Below are 22896 nucleotides of genomic sequence, written 5' to 3' on the forward strand. Positions count from 1 at the left end.
GTCCTGTAAAGTTTGGTGGAAGAGGAATAATGGTCTGGGGCTGTTTATCATGGTTCGTGCCCCTGTGAATGAGGATTCGTAACGCTACAGCATACAATGACATTCTAGACGATTCTGTGTTTCCAACTTTGTGGCATCAGTTTGGGGAAGGCCCTTTCTTGTTTCAGCATGACAATGCCCCCGTTTGCAAAGCGAGGTCCATACATTAATGGTTTGTCGATCGGTGTGGAGGAACTTGACTGGCCTTCAGAGCACTGACCTCAACCCCATCAAACACCTTTGGGATTAATTGGAACGTTGACTGCGAGCCAGGCCTAATGGCCCAACATCAGTGCCCGACCAAACTAATGCTCTTGTTGCTGAATGGAAGCAAGTTCCCGCAGCAATGTTCCAACATCTAGTTGGAAGCCTTTCCAGAAGAGTGGAGGCTGTTATAGCAGCAAAGGGGGGACCAACTCCATATTAATGCCCATGATTTTGGAGTGCGATGTTTGACGATCAGGTGTCCACATACTTTTGGTCATTAAGTGTAGCTAGCTAGCAAACTTAGCTACCCACAGTAATACCAAAGTTAATGTCAGCATGTGAAGTAAGTAGCTAGTTGGCTGTAAAATCTCCCAAAGAAACTGCACTATCAATTTAGAAGTCTGCAATCTCACTATGTTCAACCTGCAGATCCATGTTCCACGCAGAGTGGAGTTTGACATTCACAACGGCCATGCGATGGCACCATGCAATACATTCTGGACTGTCGAGGCAGACAAATGGGAGAAATGTGGTGGACTCGTTATTAGGTTACAAATTTCGCGCGGGAGGAATAATCACAAAAAATATGATCAATGGCTCGTTCAAGAGAAGACAACCTCCTGCGTTATGACTTTGGCCAGTGTTGAAATCTGACACATGATCAACGTATTCGCGATCCTAAAGTCCTATTCCTATAACTTCCAGTGTAACGAGCGGCTTTATTGCAATGCCGGCCAATTTCCTGCCTTCTTGAATGGCAACAGCTCAGACACACAGGAAATGACCCAGGGAATCAATAAAACATAGCTCAGAGATGCACAAAACAATATAGCATTCAAAATGGGTGAATGTTTAATTTTTTTAAGTAGCTCTCTGTAGGTCCATCCATCTGTAGTTTGCTCAAACACGGGTGCAATGCCCAATTCATTGACAACTGGGGCTTTAGCTTGCTTATATAGAGCCGGTACTACCTGTTGGCTGAAATAGGTGGGAGAGGAAGTTAGTAATGTGGATCGAGTACTTTCACGAGGTGCTGAATGAAACCCCTTATTCTCAACCACCGACAATGGGCGCATGTTTACGGCTATAAACCCCTATCACTCTTGTAATTTCTTTGGCCCGGTCAGAATCAGCTGCAAAGGTCTGCTTGAATCCAGAATGGGGAGACAATTGTCTTTGTGTTTCCGTCTCACTCCGCCGGTAGGAATATGGGGGGGATGGTGGTAGGAATATGGGGGGGGGGGTGGTGGTAGGAATATGGGGGGTGGTGGTAGGAATATGGGGGGGATGGTGGTAGGAATATGGGGAGGGGGGGGGGGGGGGGGGTGGTGGTGGTAGGAATATGGGGGGGGTGGTGGTGGTGGTAGGAATATGGGGGGGTGGTGGTGGTGGTAGGAATATGGGGGTGGTGGTGGTAGGAATATGGGGATGGTGGTAGAAATATGGGGATGGGGGATGGTGGTAGGAATATGGGGATGGGGGATTGTGGTAGGAATATGGGGATGGGGGGTGGTGGTAGGAGGATGGGGGTGGTGGTAGGAGGATGGGGGTGGTGGTAGGAGGATGGGGGTGGTGGTAGGAAAATGGGGATGGGGTGGTGGTAGGAAAATGGGGATGGGGCTGGTGGTAGGAATATGGGGATGGGGGGATGGTGGAAGGAATATGGGGATGGGGGGATGGTGGTAGGAATATAGGGATGGTGGAAGGAATATGGGGATGGTGGTAGGAATATGGGGATGGGGGGATGGTGGTAGGAATATGGGGATGGGGGGATGGTGGTAGGAATATGGGGATGAGGGATGGTGGAAGGAATATGGGGATGGGGGGATGGTGGTAGGAATATGGGGATGAGGGATGGTGGAAGGAATATGGGGATGAGGGATGGTGGAAGGAATATGGGGATGAGGGATGGTGGAAGGAATATGGGGATGGGGGGGATGGTGGTAGGAATATGGGGATGGGGGGATGGTGGTAGGAATATGGGGATGAGGGATGGTGGAAGGAATATGGGGATGGGGGGGATGGTGGTAGGAATATGGGGATGGTGGTAGGAATATGGGGATGAGGGATGGTGGAAGGAATATGGGGATGGGGGATGGTGGAAGGAATATGGGGATGGTGGTAAGAATATGGGAATGGGGGGATGGTGGAAGGAATATGGGGATGAGGGATGGTGGAAGGAATATGGGGATTGTGGTAGGAATATGGGGATGGGGGTGGTGGTAGGAGGATGGGGGTGGTGGTAGGAAACTGGGGATGGGGTGGTGGTAGGAAAATGGGGATGGGGTGGTGGTAGGAGGATGGGGCTGGTGGTAGGAATATGGGGATGGGGGGATGGTGGAAGGAATATGGGGATGGGGGGATGGTGGAAGGAATATGGGGATGGGGGGATGGTGGAAGGAATATGGGGATGAGGGGATGGTGGTAGGAATATGGGGATGAGGGATGGTGGAAGGAATATGGGGATGAGGGATGGTGGAAGGAATATGGGGATGAGGGATGGTGGTAGGAATATGGGGATGGGGGTGGTGGAAGGAATATGGGGATGGGGGTGGTGGAAGGAATATGGGGATGAGGGGATGGTGGAAGGAATATGGGGATGGGGGATGGTGGAAGGAATATGGGGATGAGGGATGGTGGAAGGAATATGGGGATGAGGGGATGGTGGTAGGAATATGGGGATGAGGGGATGGTGGTAGGAATATGGGGATGGGGGATGGTGGAAGGAATATGGGGATGAGGGATGGTGGAAGGAATATGGGGATGAGGGGATGGTGGTAGGAATATGGGGATGAGGGGATGGTGGTAGGAATATGGGGATGAGGGATGGTGGAAGGAATATGGGGATGGGGGATGGTGGAAGGAATATGGGGATGGGGGATGGTGGAAGGAATATGGGGATGAGGGATGGTGGAAGGAATATGGGGATGAGGGGATGGTGGTAGGAATATGGGGATGAGGGATGGTGGTAGGAATATGGGGATGAGGGATGGTGGAAGGAATATGGGGATGAGGGATGGTGGTAGGAATATGGGGATGGGGGGATGGTGGTAGGAATATGGGGATGAAGGATGGTGGAAGGAATATGGGGATGGGGGATGGTGGTAGGAATATGGGGATGAGGGATGGTGGAAGGAATATGGGGATGAGGGATGGTGGAAGGAATATGGGGATGAGGGATGGTGGAAGGAATATGGGGATGAGGGATGGTGGAAGGAATATGGGGATGAGGGATGGTGGAAGGAATATGGGGATGGTGGAAGGAATATGGGGATGGTGGTAGGAATATGGGGATGGTGGTAGGAATATGGGGATGGGGGATTGTGGTAGGAATATGGGGATGGGGGGGATGGTGGTAGGAATATGGGGATGGGGAGATGGTGGTAGGAATATGGGGATGGGGGGGATGGTGGTAGGAATATGGGGATGGGGGGGGTGGTGGTAGGAATATGGGGATGGGGGGATGGTGGTAGGAATATGGGGATGGAGGGTGGTGGTAGGAATATGGGGATGGGGGGTGGTGGTAGGAATATGGGGATGGGGGGTGGTGGTAGGAATAGGGGAATGGGGGGGTGGTGGTAGGAATACAGGGGGATGGTGGCAGGAATACGGGTGTGATTTCGGTATAAATGTGTCCACATGTTTGAGGTGTTGACAGCTACATAGGCTATCCTCGTTGAGCGGTGCCGATATTATATTAATGTTTTATCCACAACTCTGTCCATCGCCCTTGTCTGAGGAGACAAACTGTTCCCAAACTGGAGATTTGAAATGATGGAGAATCCTGGCTTATCGACCTCCACTACTCGCCATCGTACAGAAGTAGTTCCTGGCTGCGCCTGACCAAAAGACTGTTTTGAAATGCGGCGATGGCGATTTAAATTTTGATTACAAAGTGCGCCTAGGCTCTGGTTTGTTTTTAACGGAATAGCCTGAAATGTTAAATCCTCTAATAGGGCTAGGCACTACACTACCACCGTGATTTAATAAAGTCCTGGTTCCACCGCTGCCTGTTGCAACAGAGGTTATCTAGGAGAAAAGAGGCAGAGGAGAGGGTTTCAGAGGAGACCGTGTCAGAGGTTGTTTGTTTAAAAGAGGGCTGTGATTGAAAGCAGACATCCTGGGTCTCAGGCCTGGGCCTCCATGTGCTTGTCCTCAATTCTCACCATTCTGACTGGGATGTGAGGGGATGAGGAGACAAGCTGTCTGGTCTCCAATTTACCACCCAAAGAAGATGAAGATGATTGTGGTGTTGGTGGGTTGGAACCAGCAGGTACACGTTTGAAGCTGTCAGTGACAGACGCCTAGCATTTGACTGGGTCTGATCCAGACACTCCTACCTTGATGTTGCATTGAAATACAGGAGCATTCATGTTGCTCCTCTGTTTCTTGGGTGGTCAAAGCCAGGTGTCTTTGGTTTCACAGGGATTAAGGTAGGCTCCGTCCTACTTGTGCACTGTTGTTAGTTTTACAGCTGTGAGTAAGTGTGTGCGTTCATGTGTGCGTGCGTCTACGAAGTGAGTTGGTTTTGGTGCTGGCCGTGCTCTCTGGCTGAGGCTGTGTGATCAGACCCACCAGCTTTAGTGGTGAGTGGTGACACAGCAGAAACCAGACACACAGGAGAGGAAAGCTGAATCTCCTCAGAACAGTCTCCTCTCCTCCCCTCCCCTCTTAATGCAGTAAGACGAGCTGGAGAATCTTGACCCAGAACAACACTGTTAACTGGCCGGGCTTCGCTCTGCACAATGCTTGGCCAGTGCCCCCAACTGACATTGGGGGAACTATTGAAGCCACGGCACAGCCATCTTGGTACTCCTCCACGATTGTAAAAAATAAAATCATTTGCAAGCTGCATAAATGCATTAATGTCTACATGTGTTTTTGATACGTTTATTCTATTAGACATACATGCATACTTTTAAATTATATTTTTGGGGAGTACTGATGTTAGTGTCCCCACTACTACTACAAAAACAAATACTTAAATGCATGCAATTTTGTCTTTGAAACATTTAATTGAAATGCTGTAGAAATACATTGATTCTTATGGAGGACTGCTCCTACTGGGGAGTGCCAATATGGCCGACTGGTGGCGTCAAAGCATCTCCATGGCCAATACATAGAATCAGCAATCCAGGGTTTATACACGTCATTGAGAACAACCCATGTGTTTGGTTTGTGTCTGTTAAATGCTCTGTTTGTAGGCCCATCAGTATTGGAGTGTGTATCACTGCAGCTCCTGCTGGGTTTGTTAGGCCTCCCCTCCTGGCTGATCAATGCCCTGTTTCTGTTGCTTCCTCCTCCACCTCTACTCTTTTTTTTCTTCTTTCATTTTTTTTTTTTTTTAGCTCTGTTGGGAAATGCTGAACAATTAGGAAATGCTGAACAATCTGCTTGGGCAGTACGGGGATGAGCACACGAACTAGCCTGTTTGTCTTTTGCTGAGCAATTCCTCCCTCAGCATAGGGTGTTTTCTCTGAGCTAACCCGCTACCACTCTTAAAGGGATACTTTGGGATTTTGGCCATGAGGCCCTTTATCTACTTCCCAAGAGTCAGATAAACTTGTGGATACCTTTTTTTATGTCTCTGCGAGCACTTTGAAGGAAGTTGCCAGCTAGCGCATTTTGCTGATTTGCTTGAGCGCAATGACTGGAAGTCTATGGGCATCTTTTAGCATACCAGTAGATGGTAATGACTGGACGTCTGTGTTTCTGCTAGCATGCTAGTCGATACCCTTAGACTTCCTGTCATTGCGCTAATGCTAGTTAGTGTTGGTACACAAAGTCACGTCTAATTTCCTTCATACTGGACACAGACATAAAAAGTGGTATCCATGACGTAATCTGACTCTGGGGAAGTGGATGCAGTGCCTTATTGCCAAAACCCCAAAGTATCCTTTTAAGACTCTTGGGTTTAGTTTTGTTTTCAGCATAACACAAACCCACACTTTGTTCTTGTGGTTTTGTTTCTTTGTATAAAGATATTTTCCTACATGACAATTTAGAACAGCTATTCATTCTCAACACATTGCTGCATAGAATGTTGTTGGCTTTTCAAATATCAGGCAGAAACCTCTCCTGCTGTTGTGATTGGATGAGAGCTGTGTAATTGATTTCAGTAAAGCAGGCCCACCATTGGAGGAAGATAATTCCACAATTAGCTAGCTGTGTGCAGGACGCTAGTTGTGTTGAATGCTGACCCTTGTCTGGGTTTTTGTCCAACCTTGTCAATTTGAGTTTGAGCCAGGGACAGGTCTCCCTCCTCCCTCTCCCTAAACAGGCTGACCCAGGTCGGCCTCGTGCAGTGTGTGAAAACAACGACATTGTATTGGAAAGGCTGGGGGGATGGGGAGGTGATTAGGAAACCAGATCCAGGGCTGGGCTTCAAAGGGAACTGAATACTTCTGCGGAGCCTATTGATTAAAAATGGGATGCTGTTGCCCTCATGTGCTCCAGAGGCAGTTCAATAGGCTTATACTAGGAAAGCTCCTATATATCTATGCCTATAGATCCAAAGCATTGAGCAGATTAATCTATTTTTCTTTCAATTTATGGTGCTATACTCTCCTGAAAAGTATGAGTGGATTATTGTGAATGCAGCTGGGGAAGCCTTTTGGGAATATGTGTTGTCTCTAAGAGGAGAGAGTGCTTTTGTGTGTCTGTGCGTGTTTACGTGACTCTGTGATGCATTGTGGGGAATGTATTTGGCTCCTGTGTCTGTCCATCTTTCGAATCGATCAAGTGCTGTGTCTGCGAGTGGGGAAAGTACTAGAGATTTGGGCAGGGGTGCAGTCAAGAAGGTCCAGTAATAATGGCTGAATCAAAGATGACTTCCGCCCCCTCGTTGTTCCCTCTCCAACTAACTTCCCCTGTCCTCTCCTCCTCAAGCTCTCTGGCCTCTTCTGTTGGAGGAAGAGAATCACTCCATTCTCTCTCCCTAATGTCATCTCTATACTCTACCTTGCAATGTTATTGAAGTTCTGTTGCTCTCTCCCTCTGTTCCCTCTGTCCTCTTTGTTCATAGCCCCTTCTCCCCTCTCTCTCTCCTGTTTTTCCTCCTCCTCCCCTCCCCTATGAAGGTGCATGCAGAATGGAGCCAAGTAAATACTTTTCTATGCGGAAGCACAACCCTCTCTTCCACACACTGCCTATGTAGGTCACCATGAATCTTTCTACGTTTCACATGCCCACGGATTTTTGCACTAGACAGATTCTCACATGCAGAAGGCAAGAAAGAGAGAACATGAATGTGGTTTGGATTGGGTTAGAGCACCATTGTTTAATTTGAATACATTTTTTTCTGCCTTTATTTTGACCAAGTAAACTCAGCAAAAAAACAAACGTCCTCTCGCTGTCAACTGCGTTTATTTTCAGCAAACTTAACATGTGGAAATATTTGTATGGTCATAAGATTCAACAACTGAGACACAAACTGAACAAGTTCCACAGACATGTGACTAACATAATTGGAATAATGTGCCCCTGAACAAAGGGGGGGGGGGTAAAAATCAAAAGTAACAGTCAGTATCTGGTGTGGCCATTAAGTACTGCAGTGCATCTCCTCCTCATGGACTGCACCAGATTTGCCAGTTCTTGCTGTGAGATGATACCCCACTCTTCCACCAAGGCACCTATAACTTCCCGGACATTTCTAGGGGGAATAGCCCTAGCCCTCACCCTCCGATCCAACAGGTCCCAGACGTGCTCGATGGGATTGAGATCGAGGATGTTCGCTGGCCATGGCATAACACTGACATTCATGTCTTGCAGGAAATCACGCACAGAACGAGCAGTATGGCTGGTGGCATTGTCATGCTGGAGAGTCATGTCAGGATGAGCCTGCAGGAAGGGTACCACATGAGGGAGGAGGATGTCTTCTCTGCAACGCACAGCATTGAGATTGCCGGCAATGACAACAAGCTCATTCTGATGATGCTGTGACACACCGCCCCAGACCAATACGGACCCTCCACCTCCAAATCGATCCCTCTCCAGAGTACAGGCCTCGGTGTAACGCTCTTTCCTTCGACGATAAACGTGAATCCGACCATCACCCCTGGTGAGACAAAACCGTGACCCGTCAATGAAGAGCACTTTTTGCCAGTCCTGTCTGTTCCAGCGATGGGGGGTTTGTGCGTTTGTGCCCATAGGCAATGTTATTGCCGGTGATGTCTGGTGAGGACCTGCCTTGCAACAGGCCTACAAGCCCTCAGTCCAACCTCTCTCAGCCTATTGCGGACAGTCTGAGCACTGATGGAGGGATTGTGCGTTCCTGGTGTAACTCGGGCAGTTGTTGCCTTCCTGTAGCGCGCGTGCGCTATCGTGCATACATTTATTTTGTCCCCTCACACCAATCTCTATCACGACACGTAGGTTAAAATATCAAAACAAACTCTGAACCAATTACATTAATTTTGGGACAGGTCGAAAAGCAATAAACCTTTATGGCAATTTAGCTAGCTTGCACTTGTTTGCTAATTTGTGCTATTTAGTTAGCTTACTGTTGCTAGCTAATTTGGCCTGGGATATAAAGATTGTTGTTATTTTACCTGAAATGCACAATGTCCTCTTCTCCGACAATTAATCCACACATAAAATGGTCAACCAAATCGTTTCTAGTCATCTCACCTCCTGCGAGAGCAGTGTGGGTGCAATAATTGAATAATATAGATTTCTACATTTATTTTGCAACGCGAGCAGTGTAGTCAGCCTGTAAGGCGCTTTCACACAGATGAGCAGGGACCCTGGGCATCTTTCTTTTGGTGTTTTTCAGAGTCAGTAGAAAGGCCTCTTTTAGTGTCCTAAGTTTTCATAACTGTGACCTTAATTGTCTACCGTCTGTAAGCTGTAGTGTCTTAACGACCGTTCCATAGGTGCATGTTCATGAATTGTTTATGGTTCATTGAACACACATGGGAAACTGTTTAAACCCTTTACAATGAAGATCTGTGAAGTTATTAGAATTTTTATGAATTCTTTGAAAGACAGGGTCCTGAGAATTGGTTTTTGTTGCACAGTTTATCTCTGATTTGTGAGCTATTTGTCATGATTTATTTGTGTTCTCATTTTGGAAGCATTATGTTGTCATGCAGTGTTTTGTGTGAAATTTGCCAGGCCAGTTCCCATGGGAAGTTCTGTGGTGATGTCCCGGAGTCTCATGTTCACCTGGCCTTTCAATGTACTAGAACTAAAATCAAGGAATGCAAAGCAGAGGGAACATGTCATGTTTAAACACAACCCTTCTCCTCTACACAGCCCTCAGACTTCGCTCTGACCTAATTGCTGAAATCCACTAGCAACCAACCAGAAAGCATAGGCTACTTTTCCTGTTTCAGAAATGTCAGAATCTTCTCCACTGAGTGTTGTATTGTTGATGGCTTAAAATCACATGGGAGCAGAATAGCTTGTTACTTAGTTTGTGCTGGTCTGATGTACTGTAACTTACTGCCAATTTTGTCAGCTAGATCTCCAAGAATCAGTGTGAAACAATGGTCATTAGCTGTGTGTTTTACTTATGCACTCTGGTAAAGTGAGTGACTGGCCTATTATAGGACAGTTTTTCTGTGTTTGTCTCCCCGCTCTCCTGATGGGATGTGGGCTGTGTAGGGCAGGGGCTGTACGGCACGGTACAGTGAGTTGGGGTTTGCTCTGATCTAAGCTGACTTTGAACTGAGACGCTGGCCTACCCGTGAGAGCTCTGGCCCACTCTCTGCCTCTGCTCTCACCTTATCTGGTCGACACTAACAGACTTATTTGCTTTTAAATTCATTACATTCTGCCCTAATTCATTTAGCAGGCTGGAGTGCAGAGTTTAGGTCTGTGTGAAGTGGAAAAAGTGTGCAGACATATCTTGCACTTTCCTTGATTGTCTCATACATTAGAAACACTAAGAATTGGTGCTATTATACCTTTTGGCGGAGGAGGCAGAGGTTTGTTATTGAAGGGAGCACAAGGCAGCAGTTTCATTCCGGAGGGAGAACCATGCCTACTGTAGGTAGTAGCCCTTACAATGCCTCCAGCTAACACACATGTAACTCCCGGGGTTCGCGTTAAGTTAGAATTCTGCATTTTTCACTCTGAAAAAAAATTCAACACTTAACTATTTTGTTGCGTTTTATAAACGCAGATCTGAAATGCTTATTGTAATTTCCGCTCGGCTTCAGTCACATTTAGCTCCAAATCATGATGTAAATGGACTAATTTAGTGTGCTTCAGTTGCACTTCACGCTGATAAATATTTACTCTTGTCTTGATAAATCTTATTCCTGCATTCACGAACGGGCATTCCGTCAACACTCTTGACTGAAGTACTTTTCTCTGGTGTAGTTTTTCTCCTGTAGCAAATGAAAATGCACGATTAACATAAGGAAATATAGGTGGTAACATTCTATGATTAGAAGGAGAAATCTGATGGCCATGCATCATTTTAGCAAAAAAAATCCCTTGCTTATTTCTATGCTAATTTCTTTTTGTGGCTGCTAGTCAAATAGTGTTGCACTTCTGTTGTCATCTGATTTCTGCTGATTGTGTTGCATGAATTTATTTTGTGTGAATAAAAACCATTGATCAAGGACATGAAACTATCTATTGAAGCAAATGAACACGGTTGACTTTCAATATAAAATGCAGGTGAAATTGTTTTAAATGCAGATTTTGATGGTCTGCATTTTGCTAGCGCATATTTCTAAAAGCTAATGCAAACCCTGACTCCAGGAAACCACCCATTGTGTGTTCTTGTCTAATAGGAATCACATCCTTCTCTGATACATTTAGTTTCTTACTGCCTAGATGGAACTGTTAACACCTAAACCCAACGGTTTGTTGTCAACAAATGCAAATCATTGGGTAGGAGGCCGTCCACAGGTATGTTCTTGTTTGTAGCCAGGCCAAAAGGCTACGACAAGCTTCACTCCGTTGATCTAGGTGTGTGTTCGTGGGCGGAATGGGATATTTGGAGTATCGGATACCTTTTTGGTTAATGTGATATCCTCGCCACTCACAAGGGGGGCAATAGCAATGTTTATTTTTTTGTATTTTCATTTTGTGAAACCAATGAAGAGTCGCCTTTCCTTGTATGTAGTATTAGCAAGTTGGCAGCCTAGCTAATCAAATCAAATTGTATTGGTCACATACACGTTTAGCAGATGTTATTGCGGGTGTAGCGAAATTCTTGTGTTTCTAGCTCCAACAGTGCAATAATATCTAACAATACATACATCTAAAAGTAAAAGAATAGGATTAAGAAATATCTAAATATTAGGATGAGCAATGTCGGAGTGGCATAGACTGAAATACATTAGAGATGAGTAAAACAAAATATGTAAACATTATTAAAGTGACTAGTATTCCATTATTAAAGTGGCCAGTGATTTCAAGTCTATGTATATAGAGCAGCACCCTCGAAGGTGCAGGATTACGTAACCGGGTGGAAGCTGGCCTCGCCTTCTGGATGATAGCGGGGTGAACAGGCAGTGGCTTGGGTGCTTGTTATCCTTGATGAACTTTTTGGCCTTCCTGTGACATCAGGAGCTGTATATGTCCTGGAGGGCAGGTAGGTTGCCCCTGGTGATGCGTTGGGCAGACTGCACCACCCTCTGGAGAGCCCTGCGGTTGCGGGCAGTGCAGTTGCCGGACCAGACGGTGATACAGCCCGACAGGAGGCTCTCAATTGTGCATATGTTTAAGCCTCCTGAGGTTGAAGAGGTGCTTTTGCACCTGCTTCACCACACTGTCTCTGTGGGTGGACCATTTCAGATCGTCAGTGATGTGTATGCCGAGGAATTTGAAGCTTTCCACCTTCTCCACTGTGGTCCCGTCGTTGTGGATATGGGGGTGCTCCCTCTGCTGTTTCCTGAAGTCCACGATCAGCTTCTTTGTTTTGTTGATGTTGAGTGAGAGGTTATTTTCCTGGCACCACGCTTCCAGGCACCATGCTGTCTCGTCATTGTTGGTAATCAGGCCTACTACCCTTGTCTGCAAACTTAATGATTGAGTTGGAGGTGTGTGTGGCTATCCAGTCATGGGTGAACACAAAGTACAGGAAGGGGCTGAGTACACACCCTTGTGGGTCCCCTGTGTTGAGATTCAATGAAGTGGTGTCGTTTCCTACCTTCACCATCTGTGGGCGGCCCGACAGGAAGTCCAGGACCCAATTGCACAGGGTGAGGTTCAGACCCAGGGGACAGATTAATGATGAGCTTGGAGGGTAATATGATGTTGAATGCTGCGCTATAGTCAAAGAACAGCATTCTTTTGTAGGTCTACCTCTTGTCCAGATGGGATAGGGTGGTGTGCAGTGTGATGGTGATTGCATTGTCTGTGAATCTATTGGGGCGGTAAGCAAATGTAAGAGGGTGTCAGGTAAGGTAGAGGTGATATGATCCTTAACCGAACCTCTCAAAGAACTTCATGATGACTTAAGTGAGTGCTACGGGGCAATAGTCATTTAGTTCAGTTACCTTTGCTTTCTTGGGTACAGGAACAATGGTGGACAGCTTGGAGCAAGTGGGGACAGCAGACTGGAATAGGGAGGAATATGTCCGTAAAACACTCCAGCCAGCTGGTCTGCGCATGCTCTGAGGACGCAGCTATGGATGCCGTCTGGACCGGCAGCCTTGCGAGGGTTCAAATGTTTAAATGTCTAACTCATGTTGGCCACAGAGGAGAGCCTCAGTCCTTGGTAGCGGGCACTGTATTATCCTCAAAGTGTGCAAAGGTGTTTAGTTTGTCTGGAAGCAAGACGTCAGTGTCCGTGACGTGACTGATTGTCCTTTTGTAGTCCGTGTTTGTCTGTAGTCCTTGCCATACGTCTCGTATCTGAGCTGTTGAATTGGGACTCAGCTTTGGGTATGACATTTTTGGCGAAAATTGGAGAGGAAAAGTGTCCGATCCTTAAGTGTTAACCTGCCTAGGACTGGGGTTCTGCTAGCCGCAACAGCCAGTGAAAGTGCAGGGCGCCAAATTCAAAACATTAAAATTCCTCAAGCATACAAATATTTTACACCATTTTAAAGATAAAAATCTTGTTAATCTAGCCACAGTGTCTGATTTCAAAAGGGATGTACAGCGAAAGCACCACAAACAATTGTTAGGTCACCACCAAGCCACAGAAAAACACAGTATTTTTTTCCAGCCAAAGAGAGGAGTCACAAAAAGCAGAAATAGAGAAAATGAATCACTAACCTTTGATCTTCATCAGATGACACTCATAGGACTTCATGTTACACAACACATGTATGTTTTGTTTGATAAAGTTCATATTTATATGAAAAAAATCTGAGTTTACATTGGCGCTTTACGTTCAGAAGTTCTAAAACATGCGGTGATATTGCAGAGAGCCACATCAATTTACAGAAATACTCATAATAAACATTGATAAAGATACAACTATTATACATGGAACTTTAGATAAACTTCTCCTTAATGCAACCGCTGTGTCAGATTTCAAAAAAAACTTTACCGAGAAAGGAAACCATGCAATAATCTGAGTACAGCCTTTAGACAACAAAGCAGCCAAAAAAATTCCTGCCATATTGGGTAGTCAACATTACTCAGAAATACATTGCCTTGCGAAAGTATTCGGCCCCCTTGAACTTTGCGACCTTTTGCCACATTTCAGGCTTCAAACATAAAGATATAAAACTGTATTTTTTTGTGAAGAATCAACAAGTGGGACACAATCATGAAATGGAACGACATTTATTGGATATTTCAAACTTTTTTAACAAATCAAAAACTGAATAATTGGGCGTGCAAAATTATTCAGCCCCTTTACTTTCAGTGCAGCAAACTCTCTCCAGAAGTTCAGTGAGGATCTCTGAATGATCCAATGTTGACCTAAATGACTAATGATGATAAATACAATCCACCTGTGTGTAATCAAGTCTCCGTATAAATGCACCTGCACTGTGATAGTCTCAGAGGTCCGTTAAAAGCGCAGAGAGCATCATGAAGAACAAGGAACACACCAGGCAGGTCCGAGATACTGTTGTTAAGAAGTTTAAAGCCGGATTTGGATACAAAAAGATTTCCCAAGCTTTAAACATCCCAAGGAGCACTGTGCAAGCGATAATATTGAAATGGAAGGAGTATCAGACCACTGCAAATCTACCAAGACCTGGCCGTCCCTCTAAACTTTCAGCTCATACAAGGAGAAGACTGATCAGAGATGCAGCCAAGAGGCCCATGATCACTCTGGATGAACTGCAGAGATCTACAGCTGAGGTGGGAGACTCTGTCCATAGGACAACAATCAGTCGTATATTGCACAAATCTGGCCTTTATGGAAGAGTGGCAAGAAGAAAGCCATTTCTTAAAGATATCCATAAAAAGTGTTGTTTAAAGTTTGCCACAAGCCACCTGGGAGACACACCAAACATGTGGAAGAAGGTGCTCTGGTCAGATGAAACCAAAATTGAACTTTTTGGCAACAATGCAAGACGTTATGTTTGGCGTAAAAGCAACACAGCTGAACACACCATCCCCACTGTCAAACATGGTGGTGGCAGCATCATGGTTTGGGCCTGCTTTTCTTCAGCAGGGACAGGGAAGATGGGAAGATGGATGGAGCCAAATACAGGACCATTCTGGAAGAAAACCTGATGGAGTCTGCAAAAGACCTGAGACTGGGGCGGAGATTTGTCTTCCAACAAGACAATGATCCAAAACATAAAGCAAAATCTACAATGGAATGGTTAAAAAATAAACATATCCAGGTGTTAGAATGGCCAAGTCAAAGTCCAAACCTGAATCCAATCGATAATCTGTGGAAAGAACTGAAAACTGCTGTTCACAAATGCTCTCCATCCAACCTCACCGAGCTCGAGCTGTTTTGCAAGGAGGAATGGGAAAAAATGTCAGTCTCTCGATGTGCAAAACTGATAGACATACCCCAAGCGACTTACAGCTGTAATCGCAGCAAAAGGTGGCGCTACAAAGTATTAACTTAAGGGGGCTGAATAATTTTGCACGCCCATTTTTTCAGTTTTTAAAAAAAGTTAGAAATATCCAATAAATGTCGTTCCACTTCATGATTGTGTCCCACTTGTTGATTCTTCACAAAAAAATACAGTTTTATATCTTTATGTTTGAAGCCTGAAATGTGGCAAAAGGTCGCAAAGTTCAAGGGGGCCGAATACTTTCGCAAGGCACTGTAGCATTTTAAATATTCACTTACCTTTGATGATCTTCATCAGATTGCACTCCCAAGAATCCCAGTTCCACCATAAATGTTTGATTTTTTACATAATGTCCATCCGTTATGTCCAAATATCTTCTTTTGTTAGGGCGTTTGGTAAACAAATCCAAAAGCGCGTTCAGATCGCGCAGAACGTCGGACGAAAAGTTACAAAAGTTCCGTTACAGCCCGTAGAAACATGCCAACCTAAGTATGGCATCAATCTTTAGGATGTTTTTAACATAAAACTTCATTAATGTTCCAACCGGAAAATTCCTTTGTCTGTACAAATGAAGTGGAACGGAGCTACCTTTCACGTGAGCGCGCCAGACCGAGGCTTTGGCACTCTGCCAGACCACTCACTCAAAGAGCTCTTATGAGCCCCTCCTTTAGAGTAGAATCCTCAAAACAGGTTATAAATACTGTTGACATCTAGTGGAATCCTTGGGAAGTGAAACATAACTAATTCCCCGCTGTTGGCTGAGTTGAAACACTACAAACCTCAGATTTCCCACTTCCTGGTTGGTTTTTTTCTCAGGTTTTTGTCTGCCATATGAGTTCTGTTATACTCACAGACATCATTCAAACTGTTTTAGAAACTTCAGTGGTTTCTATCCAAATGTACTACTTATATGCATTTTCTAGCTTTTACGGCGGAGTAGCAGGCAGCTTAACTTGGGCACGTTTTTCATCCAAGCTGCCCAATACTGCCCCCTACCCCAAATAAGTTAAACACTGCCTCTGATATGCTGCTTGTGTATTCATTCCCATATCAGCAAAAAAAAACAATGTCATGTGTTCTCACAGAGCAATAAACCACCTGGCCAGCTAGTTGGCTCCAGCAGGTTCTACCATTTCACAATACATTGTAATCAGTTATTACAGGCTAAGTTATTACTTCTAAGCAGAATACTTTTTTGGGTGTATTCTTGTTGTTTGGTTTACTGGTTGAACAGTTGCTGATGTAACCGATGTGAAATGGCTAGTTATTAGCGGGGTGTGCGCTAATAGCTTTTCAATCGGTGACGTCACTCGCTCCGAGACCTTGAAGTAGTTGTTCCCCTTGCTCTGCAAGGGCCACAGCTTTTGTGGTGCGATGGGTAACGATGCTTTGAGGGTGGCTGTTGTCAATGTGTGCAGAGGGTTCCTGGTTCGAGCCCAGGTAGGGGCGAGCAACACTCAATCTTGCATCTGCGTAGAGCTTGTAGTAATCTTAAGTGTTTTGGCTGTAAACTCAAGCTCATAGCCATAGTGGATGTGTTCTGCTCTTAAAGTTGGCATCTTAGTGACAAAATTACATTTTTAAAATGGGGCCATTATGCCAAGTTGAGATTGAGCCTCCATGCAACTTTCCCCAATCTTTTTTTAACCTGTTGGCTGCTGCGGCCCGGCAGATGAAATTTAAATCCGCTTTAATCCCCTCTTCATATTTGTCTGGGACTGTTTATAAAGGCAGCCCTATTTAAGTTACACAAAGGGTGGAAAGAAGGTGTGTAATTGCTTTGTTTTTATTTGTTTCCATTTCTGTTTTCCTGGAAGGCTTCACTGTGAACAAGTGATTGGTTCCAGTGTGGGAAGGCAATTCTTCTCCTGTTCGCCACACATGGCCCCCAGTATCTGCATATGAATATGGCCTTCTGCTCAGACTGAGTGGAGCCCCAGCCCTCTCCCAATGCCCCCCCACTCACAGCACAGGGGCCCCCTCTCCCCACATGCTGTTATGCAATCGTGTGTGTGTGATGACACTGAAGAGGGAAGACCTGGAATGATGTGTGTCAGGGGAACACTAAACAGGAGTCTTGTGGTGGGGGATGGAAGGCTGGCTGGATGCAGACGCCTGTCACAGGCGTTTAGAAATGAAGCAGAGGCCTTGAAGAACAGCTCGATTCCCTGGCCTACTTTTCGGAGCCGTTAGCGTGCGCACATGTGTGTCCTTTTGTGTTCCCCTTTCTGTGTCTTCTTTTACGTCAGTGTGAGCGTGCCTCTTGATCAAAGGAGCATACTGAGGATTTTGATGAGTCACTCAACCACACTCTCAAAAAAACATCCCGTCATTACGTCCTTATTTGGGCTGAGATGTATTTGACTACCTTTCAGTGTTGGTCAAGTCCATTTAGGACCAACGCTGTACTGGAACATAAGAGACACATGCAAAGGGAGAGAGTCAGGAAACCACTAGGGAGGTTGGGGAAAATGGGAGCTATGTGGAGGGAACATGAGTGGCTGGGTATGCAGTCTGCACATTTTCATGCGTGTATCATCTTTCCCTTCTCCCCAGTTTCAATGCACCCCTTGTCCTGTGAGCGCCCAGGCTGTCGTGGATCCCGTGCCCCTGCTGTTCAACTGGTAAGACCTGGGGCCGCCCTCCTCGTCTGTGTTTTCCACCCAGCCCAAACAAAAAACAATTACCACTGACACTAGCTAACGCATCCAATCTGTTGCCCACATGTCTATCCGTCTCAGCCCAGGCCAGCCTACCTGATGTTCCCTCCCTTCCTTCCCACGCCCCCCTATCTTTCCCTGGCCTGGCTTATCTGATAGAGCTGTATTATATCAGCAGCTCTTTCTCTCTACTCCACATGTCTGCTGGCCCAGTCACATGCTGCAGGCTGCCAGGCTGCCTGACAAGACCAGCAGAGACCTAATCTCTGTGCTATCAAGAGGTGTCAGTATCACGAGCAGTGGTGTATCATTACAGCCTTACCAGGCCTTGTCTCTGGCTGGATAATTAGGACTCTGGGCCAGTGTGGTGCAACTCCTGGTACGCCAAAACCCTCAACGACACGTTTCTCATTTTTCTCTCCACTCTGTCATTCCCTCCCTCTCTTCGCTGATTGGCTGATTGCCTTCCTGCTCGTGGAGATAAAATGTTTGCAGCTTGTCAAATATTTCCATGAGAGTGAGTGTGGTGTTAGCAGTGGGCCATCAACAGGAAATTCCAGGCTGAAAGAGGGAAGGAGAGAGGGAGAGCTTATAGCTTCAGGAGAGGCCTGCCTGTCTCTTGCCTCTCTTTCTGCTGTGTAAAGCTTTCAGACATACTAGAGCGGGGCTGGATGTTTGAGACATGGGTAGAGAGAGAGAGAGAGCTGATGTAGCTCCCTGGGTTAGGTCGGGACTATGTGAGGCTCAGGCTGATGAGAAGTGCCTGTGTTGCGGTAGAGCTGCCAAGTTTTAGGGGAAAGCTTTAATTGTCTAAATTGCATACATCTGTTTGGAGTTGGTGTCTGGAAGTGTCTTGCAGCTTTGATGACAGACAGAATGGTGATGCCCTGTGAAAAAGGGGGAGAACTATCCCCTCAGGCCTGCGCCTCTGTATAGGACTGCAGAGCTGGAACACACAGACACACACACACAGACACACACACACACACACATAGACAGACACACACACACACACACACAGACACACACACACACACACACACACACACACACACACAGGGAAAGGGTGTTGTGGCTCTGGTATTCATGTCTTTTCCCTCCATTGATGCAATGTGATGAGTCAGGCTGGTGTTTTGACTCACTTTATATTTGATGTCATGGGGTTAAAAGCTTGGCCAACACAGGCCATAGGAAATCAAACTTTATTTTCCACATGCGCCGATACAACAAGTGTAGACTTTACCGTGAAATGCTTACTTACAAGCCCTTAACCAACAGTGCAGTTCAAGATGACATTTTTTTTTTACCAAGTAGACTAAAATAAAAAGTAATAATAAAAAGCTACAGAATCCATGTGAAGGATGAAGTTGTGTGCTTGCAACAGTAGAAAAGCCGACAATGTCATGTGGACAACTCATTTACATTTAATTACTCTGCCATTTTTATAGTTGTCCCCCCCCGTCCTTGACTTTTCCTAAATAAGTCTGTATAACAACACACTGTTAGAACCTTAATAGTTATAGTTATCAGAGGACATGTCACACCCCCCATTCACCACCAGTCATTCACAGCCATCCAGCCAGCCTGCGCAGATGGCAAATAAAAACGATACCTAAACTATATTAAAACTCATTTCACACATATTAATCGAGTTATCCTAACGACAAGATTAAATTGGCAATAGTCTGATAGGTGACAAGACTATGAATTGTGAAATTGTATGAAGAGAGAGGTGCAGATTGAAATGTCCAAAAGACACGTCATTGGCTGGAAGGGGTGTCCCTCGAGGCCTTTCTAGTGTTAAGTATGTCACATGGTTTATGCTGGACAGGTCATTCATTTGTATTCTTGACATGGAAAAGAGGAGAGAGGAATAAGTTGAGATGAGATCCACAATGCACTAGTTTGAGCCAAATTGTCTGTCGCCCCCATTTTTTACCCTCATCAACCAACCCCCTCCCTGAGTCTGAGGGGTCATGGTCTCCCCACTCCCCCAATGAGGCTCCAGAACAGAGTGGCTATTGTGACAGAGAAGCCTGTCCAGCCATTGAGCTGAAACCCAATAGGGGCCAAACACTGCGGCTGCTCCCTGCCTGGGCTAAATCAGGCCAGGGCTCAATAGCCAGAGCTCTTTGTCCTGCCTGGGGCCAGGAGCAGGCGAAAGGCTCAAATACAGACACTATGGGAAGGGGGAACACAAGCCACAGCTATACAAGTGTTTTTCCACCACAGTCAACCGAGGCACACATTGAAGGAAAGCACATTTCTTGGCCCAGAGTGCAAGAGAACAATTCAGTTGATGTATGGTTGTCAAAGGAAAACATTGGTCTGGATTTGTGAAGTCATTGTTGACGCTCACCCCTCACATGTGGTGAATGTGGACATACTGCCATGTTCAGCTGACCAGCTCTGCCGGGGGGGTCTTGTGACTCAGATATTTTGTTTTACACAGAGGGCTCTGCTCATAGCTGGAGTGAGTGTGTCCCAAACACCGTGATATCCTGAAGCCGCCCACACAGCCCTGGTTCACTGGCTTGAGCACACTAGAGCCATTTTAGCCCAGCCAGCCACCCCTATAGGGAACCATACAGCATACCATGCAGCAGAGCTGTGCCCTGTCGGCATTGCACTGACATAAACAGAAGAACATTACGCCTTCTTACTGAATGCAAATAGCTCCTGTGAGAAATGGTCTGGTATCACCGTGTCAGCCTTCCCCCTCCTTCTACCTCTGTAATACTAGGGCCAGATAGTCTCTCACTGGGTACAGATGTATGCTATTCCACATGGTATATTCTGCAGGAGCCACAATAATGGAGGAGGCCTGGGTTAAAGTGGTGAACGGGTTGGCTTTATGTTAACACTTGCGTTAAAGGCCTGTATTAAAATCAGTGGGGAAGTCTGCTCGGAGCCTCTTAAAAGCACTCAGACCCAATACTGGCTGCTGGAAGCGAGGATGATTCATTACTTTTCCCAATTTACTGATATTTACTCCAGGAGCGTTGTGCCAGCCGGCCCCAAGGCCTGCTCTACTCTGCAGTCAGGTCAGTGTGGGGGTGCTAGTCTGGTTCAGTGCTGCCCCAGGAAATGGCACGGCCAAGCTGCTCTCCGAGATGTCCATGGTTCTGTACAAGCTCAGAATGTGAGTCTGTTGCCATTGTGTCTCCACTGCAGGCTAAAACCCTGTTGTGTGCTGTGTAGCTCTCTTTGCTAGCTAGGTATCTCTCCAAGCTTAGCTGTTTTTCTGAGAAGGAAGAGGTGATGTTTGACTGGAAGGTAGCAGGGCTTCCTTTCCTTTCCCCACCACCTCCCAATTCCATCTGCTCCCTTGAACTAGGCCTTTGTGTGTGTGTGCCGCTCCAGCGCTGCTAATGGATAGGGCTTCCCAGAATGCATTGTAGCGTGAGGCTGTGCTCTGAATTCAGTGGCTGCTGCTCTCACATCGTCTAGTAGTCCGCAATGAGGGGGAAGGAAGACTGTTTCATTCCATCTTTCCTTCAGCCTTGTGAAATCATGTGAGCTTATAGCTATTAGCCTATTTCTCAATCACTCTCTATCCTTTTTCTCCCTCATTTTTCTCTCTCCTCTCTCTTGCTCTCTCCCTCTCCTCTCCTCTCTCTCTGCCTGTGCGTCCACATATTTATTATTTAAACGGGATACGCCCTCTCTCTTAATCAAATGTTTTACTCGTTCTTCTCCCCTTACACATGTGTGGAGTTTGTTTACTGCCCAGTAACACACACACAACATGGGCAGCCAGTCACAGCTCAGTGACGCTTCAGCTTGCCTTGGCTTCACTGAGGAGGGAAGAATATCCCTTTCATAGCAAGACATTTTTCCACCGACTTTACCATACCGCCAACTATTTTCGCGTTTTCTTTATATCTGAAAGGTATTTCCGGTATCAAAGCCAAAACTTTTATTTCCACCAAACGACCGCGTAATCATATTTCTGTCAGAGAAAATGTGCATTCATGAGCTTCCTGTCACTCCGGTTACCATGACAATGATCACAACAGGGTCCAAGTTTAATGTCTCTCGCTCCTTCCTGGCAAAAGCAATGGCGATATGAAAGGCAAATGGTGACAAGAATGTGGTGAACATTTGGCTTTTTGAAAGGGGACCATATAAACATTGCCCAATTCTTTTTTCAGGCAATGTACCACAAGTCCAATGTGAATTGGGTATAACAGACCTGCATTAGAATCCACTGCAGGTAGCAGAGAGAATCACTCCATACTAATCCATTCACGTCCCCTCTGACTAGCCCATGTAGCCTAGTCATTGGAAACGGCCATATTTGTTGACCGGTGTCATTGGTTCAGTGGAAGGGTTCTTGGATGGCACTAGTCCAAACCACTAATTGGTGCGGGTCTACTTGTCTAATGAGAGTATTGATTGTTCCATTGTGTGGCTCAGGTCTGGCCGGCTGTGGACACAGTGTGTCTGTCTGAGGGAGGGGGCTGCCCTGGATTTGTGGGGCTCAGGTCTGGCTGGCTGTGGACACAGTGTGTCTGTCTGAGGGAAGGGGCTGCCCTGGATATGTGGGGCTCAGTGGTGGCCAATGGTGATTTCATTTAGTAGCAATGAGAATACATGTATGGGAGGACAACATTGCAGAGAGGATAGAAAGGGGAAACCAGGGAGTGACTGAACGACAGAGCTGGAGGTGGAATGTATTCAGAAGGAAAGAGCATATTTAGTGGAGCCAGCCTGCTCCAGGTCATCTGTTGTGGCTGTAATTGCTTGTGTGCTTGGTGGGGAACATGTTCCAAAGTTATACAGCGATCCCCAGGGGGGCGTGGGCGCTGGGAAATAACTTCTGAGCTCGTTAGAGTGTGACGTTCACCTTGGCCAAGCTTTCAGTGTTTTCCAGCCCATTGGTTCCCTTAGTCTAGCCACACACACACGCACACACACGATGTATCCCTGGCTGTACCCTATTTAGCCAGCCACCTCCCAGTGGGCAGTTGGGGGTGCATAGCAGCACCCCAGGCCCCGCCCCAGCTCTCAGACTGCCATGCTGTGCTGTTAGAGGCCTTTCATCTGGCTTATAGATATATAATTCATCTGGGATCTGAGGGAGCGGCTCC

The 22896-nt window shown here is 46.2% G+C and overlaps 1 protein-coding gene across 5 annotated transcripts in view; it reads left to right on the forward strand.

The window, feature by feature from the left end:
* Nucleotides 1-22896, forward strand: part of ankrd11 (ankyrin repeat domain 11) — a 184426-nt gene that overhangs the window by 110645 nt on the left and 50885 nt on the right. For 3 of the 5 annotated variants that reach the window (XM_036980649.2, XM_036980646.2, XM_036980652.2), the window contains one exon: nucleotides 17700-17767. The exons of the other annotated variants lie outside the window; for them this stretch is intronic. The gene's annotated coding sequence lies outside the window, so the exon portion shown is untranslated. The remainder of the gene's footprint in view (nucleotides 1-17699; nucleotides 17768-22896) is intronic. 5 annotated transcript variants of the gene reach the window in all.

Source organism: Oncorhynchus mykiss, chromosome 6, assembly GCF_057628025.1.
Source record: "Oncorhynchus mykiss isolate SJ-2025 chromosome 6, ASM5762802v1, whole genome shotgun sequence".
NCBI lineage: Eukaryota > Metazoa > Chordata > Actinopteri > Salmoniformes > Salmonidae > Oncorhynchus > Oncorhynchus mykiss.